This window comes from Panthera leo, chromosome B1 (genome assembly GCF_018350215.1).
Source record: "Panthera leo isolate Ple1 chromosome B1, P.leo_Ple1_pat1.1, whole genome shotgun sequence".
In the NCBI taxonomy this organism is placed as follows: domain Eukaryota; kingdom Metazoa; phylum Chordata; class Mammalia; order Carnivora; family Felidae; genus Panthera; species Panthera leo.
The window spans coordinates 99,523,392-99,535,923 of NC_056682.1; the positions used below are offsets into that span (position 1 = coordinate 99,523,392).

Here is a 12,532-nt window from a genome sequence, read left to right on the forward strand (position 1 = left end):
AATTGTGAAAAACAAAGGACGAAATTCTATAAACCATGTCTTTGTAAAACAAATGAATACATTTCTCTTTACAATATACACAAACAGTGATAGACTGTTTAAAACAGGGACTTTAACATGATTTCTTTCAAAACTGGTTTATTCAAACATGTTTTTAAAGCACCACAAAGGACCTCATTAGTCACACTCACCCTATAAAAGTATAGTCATTGCAGGCATCTCTTTTTAAGGTATTTTGGGTTATTATTTAAAACTTCTTCCTTCTTAGCAGAGAGGAGCTGGCTCACATACAAGTGAAGGAACAGCAGGCTTTTGCTTAGAACCTTTCCCCCACAGTCATTCTACACTAAAATATTTCACCAGAAGGACTTCCCCATCATATCTTTTCTAGAGCAGAGAATCCCAGACTTGATTTGATTGGTTTCTGTAGTTAATCTCAATTAAAAATAGTGCCTAAACTTGTTTCAAGGAAGGCTGACCATGGAAAATAACAAGTAAACTGGGATATAAGGGGAGGGCAAGAGACAAAGAGATAATTATCTATAAAGAGGAAAAAATCTTTGCAAAGATCCTTTAATAGAATGAATTATGGTGTTCACCTAAATTGGTGCTCACAGCTCCTTTCTAGCCTCTATGAATGGTGCCCTGGGAGTGACTAATTGACCGCCTTTCATGACTGCTGATGAGGGTCCTGCAAGCGGGACTAAAAAGAATGACCCTAGTGCAGCGAGAGGTTGGAATGGTAGGAGTTAACCAAAATGGAATTTATAAATCATTTGAAGTATTATTATTGATTTCAGAATTTTAAATTGTGAAGTCACACAGATTTAGAAAGCTCATTCTAACTGTAGTGTGGAGAACAGAGCAGAGGTCGTACCGAGTGAAATCAAGGAGAGCAGGTAAGCAGTTAGAGCAGTTGTGCAGCTGAGAGAATATGGTAACAGCAAAGGTAGAAATAGCCTCATGAAATCCCTAGGAGAGAATCAGCCTTAAACTTTGTTCAATTGTACTTCCAATCTAATGTTTAATCTCCTCTAGAAATCACCACCAGGTTGCTATGTACTTCTCCTCTTAAACACCTTCCAATGTTGATCTAAAATAAAATTATACGTAGGCTATTATAATTGAGCAATAAAGTACCCAGACTGGATTCAGACTATTTGGTTTCAGATCCACTATCACCTTGCATAATCATGGGAAGGTTTCTTAACTTATCCATGTCTCCCTCTTCTTGTTGGTAAAATAGTGAAAATTGTATGCACATCAGAGAGTTGTGATGGTTAACTAAAATAATATACTTTAAGAATGTAGTACAATTCCTAGCAGGAAAAGCTCAAGAATTAGAGTTTTATATTAATAAATGATGGAGTTTGATTTGTAAAAACCTAAAACATCTGAATCATTTTAGCATCGTATTATTTCATAATTATTTTAGGATAAAGTGAATATTTTACAATATTCTCTCTGAAAGCCATTATTTTAAGAGACTAAAACCAAGGTACTTTCTTCCATGAAAAATAAGATTTCTTATATTTTTATTCCAGTGACCTTGACAAAAAATTTTGACACTAGGGTATATTTGGAGGCCAAAGAAACTGTCTTAATTTCGATAATTCACACATCAATATATCCTTAAAAGTTAATTGTATTATTTATATTTAAAATTCTTACTTATATCTCCAAAATAGAATGTGAAAGGAATATAAATTTAGCTATCATGGAGAAATAAAATTTATGACTTGATAATAGTAAGATTTATAGTTTATTAATCTTGTAAATTTACTTAAGAGCATTTCTGGTGCATAAGGTGGGAGCCACAGATATAATGCTGCCTAATTCAGCTATTGTGGCATAAAATATATTCACTTTTTATTGAAGTATAATACTTCTTAATACTATAATATAATTTGTGTTAAGTGCATAAAAATTTACATATCATTCCAAGGATACACACTCCTTCATCTTTTTCTTTAACAGATATAAATTTTAAGAACATTGGGATAGGGGTGCCTGGGTGACTCAGTCAGTTAAGTGATCAACTTTGCATCAGGTCATGATCTTGAGGTTCGTGAGTTCAAGTCCCGCGTCAGGCTCTGTACTGACAACTTGGAGCCTGGAAACTGCTTCAGATTCTGTTGTTTCTCTTCCTCTCTGCTCCTCTCCTGCTCACGCTCTGTTTCTGTCTCTCTCTCTCAAAAATAAATAACATTTAAAAAATTAAAAAAGAACATTGGGATAACAAAAATGATGATAATCATTATTGAAAAAGCCAACTTAATTATCTTCATCATTGAAAATGGACATAAACCTATTTAAAGCGTCACATTTGGAAAGTACCAAATGTGTGTGTTGTTTTTATTTTCATGAAACAATACATGCAGGTATAATCTAGCATTTTACGTTTACTGTTGGTTACTACTTTTACTTTTTATTACTATGGAGATAAAAAATCTGGCTATATTATTATTAATTCATGTCATAATTTTTATTCATGGCTCTTTAATGAACAAAGATACTATTTAATGCCCCTTTTACACTTGAAGAGATGATTTGACAATAACTGACAATGGAATATATGATTTAAAATTTAAAAAATTGAAAGTTTTCCTTTCCTATAATTCATATTCATTTATTCCTCAATTCTTTTTCACAAGAACTTATCCTGTGCCTAATGAGTGACTTTGTAAAATACATTCCTCTTGGTTTTAAAAAGTACACATTAAAAAAAATCTGTATCCCCAGAGAATCCAATGGCGACATAGACAAACACAATGCGACTGCTTTAATGGAATAGGTATAACTATGGAGACAGAAGAAGGATTAGGTGAAATGGTTCCTGGAAGAAATCAGGAAAGGTTCCATAAATGGGGTGCCTGGGTGACTCAGTCGGTTGAGTGTCCAACTTCAACTCAGGTCATGATCTTGCAGTCATTGAGTTCGAGCCCAGCTTGGGCGCTGTGCTGACAGCTCAGAGCCTGGAGCCTGCTTTGGATTCTGTGTCTCCCTCTCTTTCGCTGCCCCTCCCCTGCTCACTCTCTGTTCTCTCTGCCTCTCAAAAACCAATAAACGTTAAAAAAAATTAAAAGAAAAAAAGAAAGGTTCCGTAAAGAAACTTAAAGCTAATGGTTAAATAGGGGAGTTTTTCTTGTGTAAGGAAGTTTGTGAGAAGGAAGTATTCTAAATAGAATGTTTCCAAAAGTATGGAAGCATAAAGGAGATCAAGCAATTTAGTATGCCCAAAGTGTATACAGGGGAAAAAGTCAAGAGATAATTTGGACTGCTAGTTAGATACCATAGGATGAAGAGCTATACAAAGGAGTTTAGCGCCCACATAGCTTCAGAGCAGCCAATAGGGAAAAAAAAAAACCAAAAACAAAAACAAAAACAAAGGACAATGATGACCAGGGTTTTTTTGTATTCAAAATATCATTTTTGCAATAGGAGAGAAGACGAATGACAGAAAGTTGAGACTAGAGGTAGGAAGACTAGAAGAGAGAGGTGAGAATCTGAACTAAATAGTAATGCTTAAAACAAGACAGATATAAAAAATATTTAGGAAAAAATAGAATTTAATATGAAGAATAAAGAAAAGGAAGAAGTGTGAGGCGGTTCCTAGGTTTTTGACTTGAGCAACCAAGTATATAATGTAACCAAACAGTAAGAGGGAATCCAGGAGGAGGAACAGATTTGTGTGGGATGGGAAGATATGTTCATTTGAATTAAAATGAAAATATCATGTTGTGGGAATATTAAGTGAAGTTGCTTTTTATAAAAGTAGCTCTGTGGTTCTCTGTATTAGTCATAGTACATTTATTTATTCAACATTCTTGTTGGGGAATAACAATGCCAAGGTAGGGTAATGTGTGAGGGTGGACGGTAATGACTAGTAATGGATGTGCATGGTGCCTGCCCTTCAGGAGCTTATAATAGAGTGGCAGAGTGGCAGTAAATTTCAGAAAGAGTTAGTTTGTATCATAAAATATCACTATGAGAATTCAGATAGGAAGCCAGTTATATGTAGTGGCAAGTCTCAGTAAATATACTTCTTTAAAAAAGATGACATTTAAATTATATCTGAAAGAAAGAAAAGGACTTTCACAGAAAATGTGGGGAGGGCATTTTAAGAGAAGAGAAGAGAGTGGGCAGAGAGGGCAAACCATATAGAAACACCATGTGGCTACCTAGTTTGACTGATACGGAAATTATATTTACAATAGTAATGAGCAATAATGTTGGAAAACTATCATTTTACCTCAGAAGAAGCCAGGGAGTCATGATTTGACTTAGCAGTAATGGGAATCTACTGAGAGTTTCTGAGAAGGGAAATGAATGATCTATCAGAGCTATTCTTACTAAGATTAATTATCAAGTTGGTTTAGTGGGAAAACCATTTAAAGGGATATCAGGGCTTACCTAGAAAAAGATCAACTGATACGGGGAAAAAAAGACAACATAAAACCAATCCATGGAATTTGTCCAATTGTTGGAATTAACAGAACTGAAATAAATGATGACCCTGAAGTTTTAGATCAATATTACTGGATGTATCATAGTGACATTAACATTGGGAAGACAAAAGAATTCTTATTTTAGGAGAAAATAATGAAAGTCTATGGAGGAATGCCATAAGACATTCAAATGATGTTGCCTAGCAGTCTTTTGCAAACAAAAGACTAAAAGTCAGGAAAGAGGTTAGACCTGGACTTACAGATTTGCAGGCTGATGAAAATAAGTAATATAGGATCTTCATTGCAAATATGAAGATTCAGTCCTTCGGATGTATTCTGAATCATATATATGTAATGTTTGTCCTACTTCTGGTGACTGAACTCTGTAGGTGCAGAGGTATGTCTGCATCCCAAGCACCTGGGACATAATAGGGACTCATTGTTGAATGTTTGTTTGGGTGATTTTGGTTGCAAGGAGCAGTCACTTACACAAGATCCCATGATGGACGTTTAATATAAGACTCAGTAAGAGAGATGAAGCTTACATAGAAATATAGGAGAAAGATCCAGAATAGAATCTGTGGGGATTGGAACCAGATTCATGGCGGGAATAGGGACCTCAGAAGCAAGAATTGCTGGTTTTTCCCTTTAGAGACAGGCAATGAACATAACACCACTATTTTCTTTCCCATTCCTTCTTTTTGAGTCTTTTCTCCTTGTTCCAACTACAAATGGATGTAATAACTCTTTTTTCTCTACTTTATGATTATTGATAATTTCTGCATTCTGATTCTTCCGCATTAACATGATTCTTATTGGAATTCATGGTCTCTCTGCCTCCTTTCATTTATACCTCCTGCTATATCTGCCTGGTTTTCTCTGTGGATTGTAATATCTGCTCCATAACATACAGCACTGTTGGTCCAATTCATCCCAGGTTTTGTGGAGCTTTTCAGGCTTATTCACCTTTTAGGCTTTCTGGCCAATCTAAAAATTCCCTTACTAGGGTTAGCTGCTCATTCCTGGTCCAATCAGCTGAAGTCTTATGGGTGGAGAGCAGGGGTGGTTCATGACAGAAAATACAGCCACTTACTGCTATGAGTGTCATTGAGGTGTTTAGTATAAACACAATTTTTCCCATTAGAGGTAAGTTGTTAATACTGTATGTGTTTAATTCAAAATGATTTATTATATAAATATTATTTCACTAAAAGTAATGTAGGGGTGCCTGGGTGGCTCAGTCATTAAGTGTCAGACTTCGGCTCAGGTCATGATCTCATGGTCTGTGACTTCGAGCCCCGCGTCCAGCTCTGTGCTAACAGCTCAGAGCCTGCAGCCTGCTTCGGATTCTATGTCTCCCTCTCTCTCTGCCCCTCCCCCACTCATGCTGTGTCTCTCTCTGCCTCTCAAAAATAAAGAAGTGTAATAAGAAAAAAAATTTTTTTAAAAAGTAACGTAGGAACAGGATTCGAATTCTGTTAAGTGCTATGAAAATAAATGTATTCATTAACATAAAAAAGTTCTTCATTGTGTACATTTGAAACACTTCAGAGATTTACTGTTTATTCTTAATAAGCTTCTATGATCATATTAATATTAAATTTATAAAGTTAAATTGGACATGACTGATGGTAAGGCATTTTGTTTGATTTCAACTTGCAAATCACAGAATAGAGTCTTCTACGGGGGGGAGGGGCTTTATTTCATGGCATATTCTATCAATATTCTTTTATTATTTTATCAGTATATGTTTTCTTTTTCAAAAAAGTTACAGGATAAACTACTTTAAATCAAGCAGTATGTGGGACACCTGGGTGACTCAGTCGCTTAAGATCAGACCATGATCTTGTGGCTCATGAGTTCGAGCCCGACATTGGGTTTTCTGCTGTCAATGCAAATCCTGCTTGGGATCTGGTACCGCCCTCTCTGCCCTTCCCTTGCTCATGTGCACACTTGCTCTGTCTCTCTCTCAAAAATAAATAAGCATTAAAAAAAAAATAAATCAAGCAGCATGTTTTCAATTGATATTGTATTCTCCACAAAGTTTCATAGAATTGAGAGTAAACAATTAAAGGAATGTTGTTAGATAACCAGTTGAATTCAGGTTCTATAAATTCATACTTGTCAATTTTAAAAAAGTTTGAAATGTAAAGTTTAAGAGGTTTGTTATTTGTGTGTATATGGACATGCACATGCATGCATACCCACACACACACACCCACGCATGCACACTTGCACACACACACGCACACATTATTAAATGCCTGCACCTTGTAACTCATGTCTTTTACTCCTCAGTCCACTTAAAAGATAAGGGAATTGCTCCAGGGAAATTTTCTAATCAAGTGCATATATGTAATTGCACTTTTCTATCTCATACTATTTGGCATTTAGTCTTTTTTATACTTAAAAAATATGAAGACATATGAATAATGGAAGTGAGAGCAAGATCCTTCAGACTTTTCTGCTGAGTCACTCATGATAACATTTTAAGGATCTAGCTTAATTTGTAATTATCTTTTTTCTTTTTCACTTATGTAGAGTCGATTTATGTTTCTGTTAATTAACTCTCAAAGGCTAATAGCCCACTCATAAAGAAAGCCAGCTTCACTGTCTACTTCCAGTAGATATAAACATTATATTTTTAAACCATTATACTGACCACTCTGTAATCGCTCCTTTTACTTATGAAAGAAGCAAAGATCTTGTGATACTTCTGCACACCTTGAAGAACCATCGTGGGCAAGTATTGTGCAGGCACTGGTAATACTTAAAGGAATAAAAGAGAGTTCCTGTCTTTCAAATGTTTAGTATCTAGGTGTGGAAGACAGACTTGCAAACAAATAAATGAAATGAAGTGTTATTAAATGCCATATTAGGAGTTCAGCATGTAAAAAAATCTTATTCTTCAAACACAATGTGCCTGAAATGTGATTTTGTTTTTTCTGTAATTCAACCTATTTCTATTGTGACTCCCATTCTACTTGATAACAGAAAGTCCATCTCAGAATCAGTCAATTTAGAATGGCCTCAGGAAACTCTTAATTCCCTTAGTCAATTCGGAGTTTCCTTGGTCACTTTTCATAGTTCACCCTAACCCCTGATCCTGAGAATTATCTCAATGTTCTAAGGGATATCAGAGCTCCCAGGTACAGTGGAGGAAGAAGCAGTGGGGACTAGAAAGGGGACAGTCTGATTAATGGTTGTTATCCTCCAACTGCACTGGTTTCTCCTAAAATGTTCATATTCCCATTGGTTCTCTAGTTTTTTACCCATGCAAGCCTCTCGTTTTTGTTTTTGTTTTCCTTTTTAGTTATACTTAAACCTTAATCTGGAAGACCAGCTCTCTAAGATACTTATGAGCCCTTCTGAGACATATAACAAACAATTGATTTTCACTCACCTCACACTGGGTATGAGAAAGCTCTGGAATCTGTCTCAGGCACCTCTGCTTAGACACTCTGTTTACCAATTCTCTAGTACTCGAACCGCAGAGTTCCACTCTGGAAATACAGCACGTGTCCTCTCTGCTCTCATGCTCCATCTTCTGAAGCCATCTAAGCTTTCCGTTGTATTTTCTATGAGATGAAGCTGAGGACATGGGGCTTACGGTCCATTCTCAGGAAGCCACCACTATCTCCTTCTCTTTACCTCCATTCTGATTCTCCCATTTCTCCCCAACTCATGGGATATTTTTTCCCCTAGAATGAGAAAATTTTGCTTTTATATCATCATGCAATTCTTCTAAGTCTATGATTTATTAGCATAAAATGTGCACTCTTCATCTTCCAAAGGTTAGGTTTTGGAAGCTCAAATACCTAAGATGTTATAAATCAAAAGCTTTGCTTCAGAAATGAAAGTGACATTTTTCTTCCTTTTTGTTGTGGGATCATCTCTCCCTTGAGGCAATGGATTCTCACTGTCTATATTAGTAGAAAATAGGCTATATGGATAAAAGGAATTACTAGGAACAGAAGACACATCCATTGACAATCAAAATGAATCCTACCTTGATATATATACAGACTTCAGGAAATGCTAAGAGAGGGAGTTATGCCACCAGAGTTGGGTTGGTGGAGAGGAAGGATAGAGCAAAGCCGCACAAAGGCTTTAGAGAAGATATTCTGTTGAGTTGAATTATGAAAGATGAAAAGGATTTCCACACGATATAATGTTGTATATGTATTACCTATTCAAATAAATTAAATACATTTTAAAACAATGAAAATGAGTTTATCAGCTTCATGAAAAAAGGAGAAGAAAGAGAGGAAGGAAGGAAGAGAGAAAAGGAGGAAGGGAGGAAGGAAGAAAAACAAACCAAATTGTGTAGGAGTTCAACAGGATACGAGAAGGGAAAGAGAGTGTCAAGGTGGTAGGATAATATGTAAATAGACATAGGAATGAAAGCATTCAGGTAAGATGGTTGCCTTTGATTAGAACATATGATGAGGGACACCGGGTGGCTCAGTGGGCTAAGCGTCTTCAGCTCAGGTCATGATCTTGTGGTTCCTGGGTTTGAGCCCCGCATGAAGCTCTGTGCTGAGAGCTCAGAGCCTGGAGCCTGCTTCAGATTCTGTGTCTCCCTCTCTCTCTGCCTCCTAACCCACTCATGCTCTGTCTCTCTCTCAAAAATAAATAAACATTAAAAAATATTTACAAAATTAAAAAATTAAAAGAACGTATGAGGAAAAGGTAGGAAAAGTAGGAGTTGAGAATCATCAGCATGAGATATGTAGGAGTAGAATCATGGAGGGATCTTTATACCCCAACAAGGATGTTAAGTTTTACTTAATGGTTATATGGACTCAATAAAACATTCACATGTTTAGGAGAGCCTGGGTGGCTCAGTCGGTTAAGCATCTGACTCTTGGTTTCTGCTCAGGTCATGATCTCACTGTTTTACCAATTTAAGCCCTGCCTCAGGCTCTGCACTGTCGGCACAAAGCCTGCTCTTTCTCCATCTCTCTTTCTGCCCCTCCCCCACCCATGCTGGCTCTGTCTCTCTCATAATTCAATAATTAAAACATTAACATGTTTGAACAACTTAGTATTATGGTTAGATATGTATTGAAATGAGCATTATGATGGTAATATGGAAGATGGATTGGAGAAGCCTAGATAAATGAAAAACAGACAATTACATGCCCAGGTAAGAATGGAGGAAATCCTGAACAGAAACAGTGTGATGATGATGAGAGGAATCAAATACAAAAAATGTTCAGGTAAATTAGGAAGGCAAAATTCGAATGCTTGAATTATGGGTTTAATGAAGGAGGTGTAAAATACCTTCCAAGGCTAATTTGGGTCCCTGGATGTCTTCTTTTGGCCCTTTGAGATCTGTTCTCTGCTATTCACTAGCCTTGTTCCCAGAGGCAAATCTGTGTGGATTCCACCCTTGCCCTGGCAAGGTTCCAAACCTTGCCATGGTTTCAAGTGAAACTTAGGCAAGTGAGAGGTGGGGAGAAGAGATGAGAGAAGGGAGGGATGGGAAGTCATGATATTCTTCTAGTTCTTTCCCAGAGGCTTCACCACAGGTTGGCTCTGCCCTATAACTGAAGGCCAGCTTCAGGCAGCCCTCTTTTTGTGCTACTCCCTCCAGCTTCCAGTAATTACTCTCTGCACTTGTCCCTTCAGACCTTGGATGGTAACACTTTCTGCTGTGGCTAACCTCAGGGTATTGTACTATTCTTTCTTGGTTTCTATAAACCTTGCTTACATATTTCTATTCAGCTTATTTAATATGATCTTTAAATCACTGAGTTTGAGTATGCCTCCTTTTACCTGCTGGGACTTAACTGAAAATGGTACCATTAAACAAGACAGGGAATATGGGTAGAGGAGCCAGTTTAAAGACAAATAGAATAAATACAATCTCTGCTCCTACTCTCTACTGTAACCCAGTCTCTAAGATAATGTAAATCAACTCTTCTCAAATGTGATCTTTAGACCACTAAGGGTCGCTGAAACCCTCTCAGGGGATCCATGAGGTCAAAATCACTTTCGTAAAAACACTAAAATTCTTTTGACTTTTTCACTATATTGACATTAACACCAGTAGGTACAAAAGCAATAGTAAGTAAAATTGCTGGCACCTTAACGTGATTCAAAAGCAGTGTGCTGTGCTTGTAGCCGCTGCATTTTCACTGCTGTGTATTCATATTTAAAAAAAAAAAAAAAGCTACTTTCACAAAAGAATACATATGACTTAGCAATAAAAAATATGTTGTATTAAATTTCATGGCTGAGTACCTATTCCACTGCATACCAAACTATGACTGACTCAATGAAAAACACTTGTGTGTGGTGTGAGTTAAACTGGCCACTTTTTTAATGAAACTCCATTTTTTAAAAATGCTTATTTATTTATTTATTTATTTATTTATTTATTTTTGAGAGAGAATGCACAAGCAGGGGAAGACAGAGAGAGAAGGAGAAAAAGAATCCCAAGCAGAGATCTCACAAACCATGAGATCATGACCTGAGCCCAAATCAAGTGTCGGGTGCTCAACCAACTGAGCCACCCCGGGGCCCCGTGAAACACTATTTTTATTTGAAAGAACAACTGATAAACAAACTATGGTTATTCAGAGTTGGATATCTGGCAAATATTTTCTCAAAAAAATGTATGAAGAGAGCTTGTCACTTGAAGAAGACCAGGTGACTGTATTTATTGCCGTTGACAAAATTTATGCTTTCGACCTGAAATTAAACTTTTTGAAATATTAGCTCCCACATCTGTGAACTTGACCAACTTTTCTGAGGCGATTTGTAGTGACATGAACAAAGGTAGAGTTTTTTTGATATTGCATAATGAAATTTGTTTGCATAACTTTGTGAACTAATATTTTTCACATGACCAATGCATGATGCTACGAAATCATGCATGGATAAAAGTCAATTGAAAGTTCAAGATAAACCAGCTGTTATTGACTGAATGTGCCCACCCCCCCACTCTAAATTCATATGTTGGAAACTCAATGTGTTGGCATTTGGAGTGGGACCTTCTAAAAATGATTAGGTTATCTCTATGGATTAGTCCCCTTGTGAAAGAGACCACAGAGAGCTTCTATGCCTGTTACACCATGTGAAGACACCAAAATGATTGTTGTCTATGAACCGAGAAGCGGGTTCTCACCAGACACTAAATCTGCTTGTGTCTTGATCTTGGACTTCCCAGACTCCAGAAATATGAGATAAATTTCTGTTGATAAGCCATCCATCTATGGCATTATAGATGGATGCCATCTATATGGTTATAGCACCTAAGCACATGAAGAGACCAATTAAATTTATTGTAACAGAGTATGAAAAGTTCATTGATATGGATTCAGATTCCATATTGAAACTAAAGCTTTAAGGCTTTAAGACATCACCATTTGCCATGTTTTGGTGTAGTATAAGAGAGAATTATACATTGTCTGAAAGGTTATTAAAATACTGTTCTTTTTCTAATTACTTATTTGTGGGAGGCTAGATTTTTTTTTTTACATATTTCAACCAAAATAGCATATAAAAGAGAGTGCATGCACAGGCAGATACGAGAATCCAGTTGTCTTTTATTAAGCCAGACATTAAAGACATTTGCAAAATGTAAAACATTGACCTTTTCTCACATAATATTTTTTGGGGGAAAATATAATTATTTTTTTATGAAATTATGTTATGTATATTAACATGAAATAGGCTTATGGTCATTTACACATAATATATTTACAATTTTGTTTTAATTTTGAATATAGTACATATCAATAGATAAATCTACATAAACCCAGTTCTTCTTCATAAACTGTTAACAATGTAAAGGTATCTTGAGACAAAAGAATTAAGAACTGATATAAAATATTTAGAAAGAAAAATATATGACTGACATAGTGACTGACATTAACAACTTCCATTATAGTTCACTTCAAAACACCTAAGGATATTTCTCTAACCTGCCTCTATAATGCAGAGCTTCATAATTTGAGTTCTGCCTTTGAAAACAAGAGCATAACAAAATCTAGAAGCCACTTTAACTGATAGTCATCCAATCCTTTTGCTTCTTTATCAGAAATACAGACTTCAGGGCTTGCTGTATTTTGCTT

The 12,532-nt window shown here is 36.1% G+C and overlaps 1 protein-coding gene across 1 annotated transcript in view; it reads left to right on the forward strand.

Moving 5' to 3' along the window:
* The first annotated feature begins 872 nt into the window (after nt 1-872).
* Nucleotides 873-12,532, forward strand: part of ANKRD50 (ankyrin repeat domain 50) — a 60,256-nt gene continuing 48,596 nt past the window's right edge. Inside the window, exon 1 of the mRNA XM_042935550.1 lies at nt 873-899. The gene's annotated coding sequence lies outside the window, so the exon portion shown is untranslated. The remainder of the gene's footprint in view (nt 900-12,532) is intronic.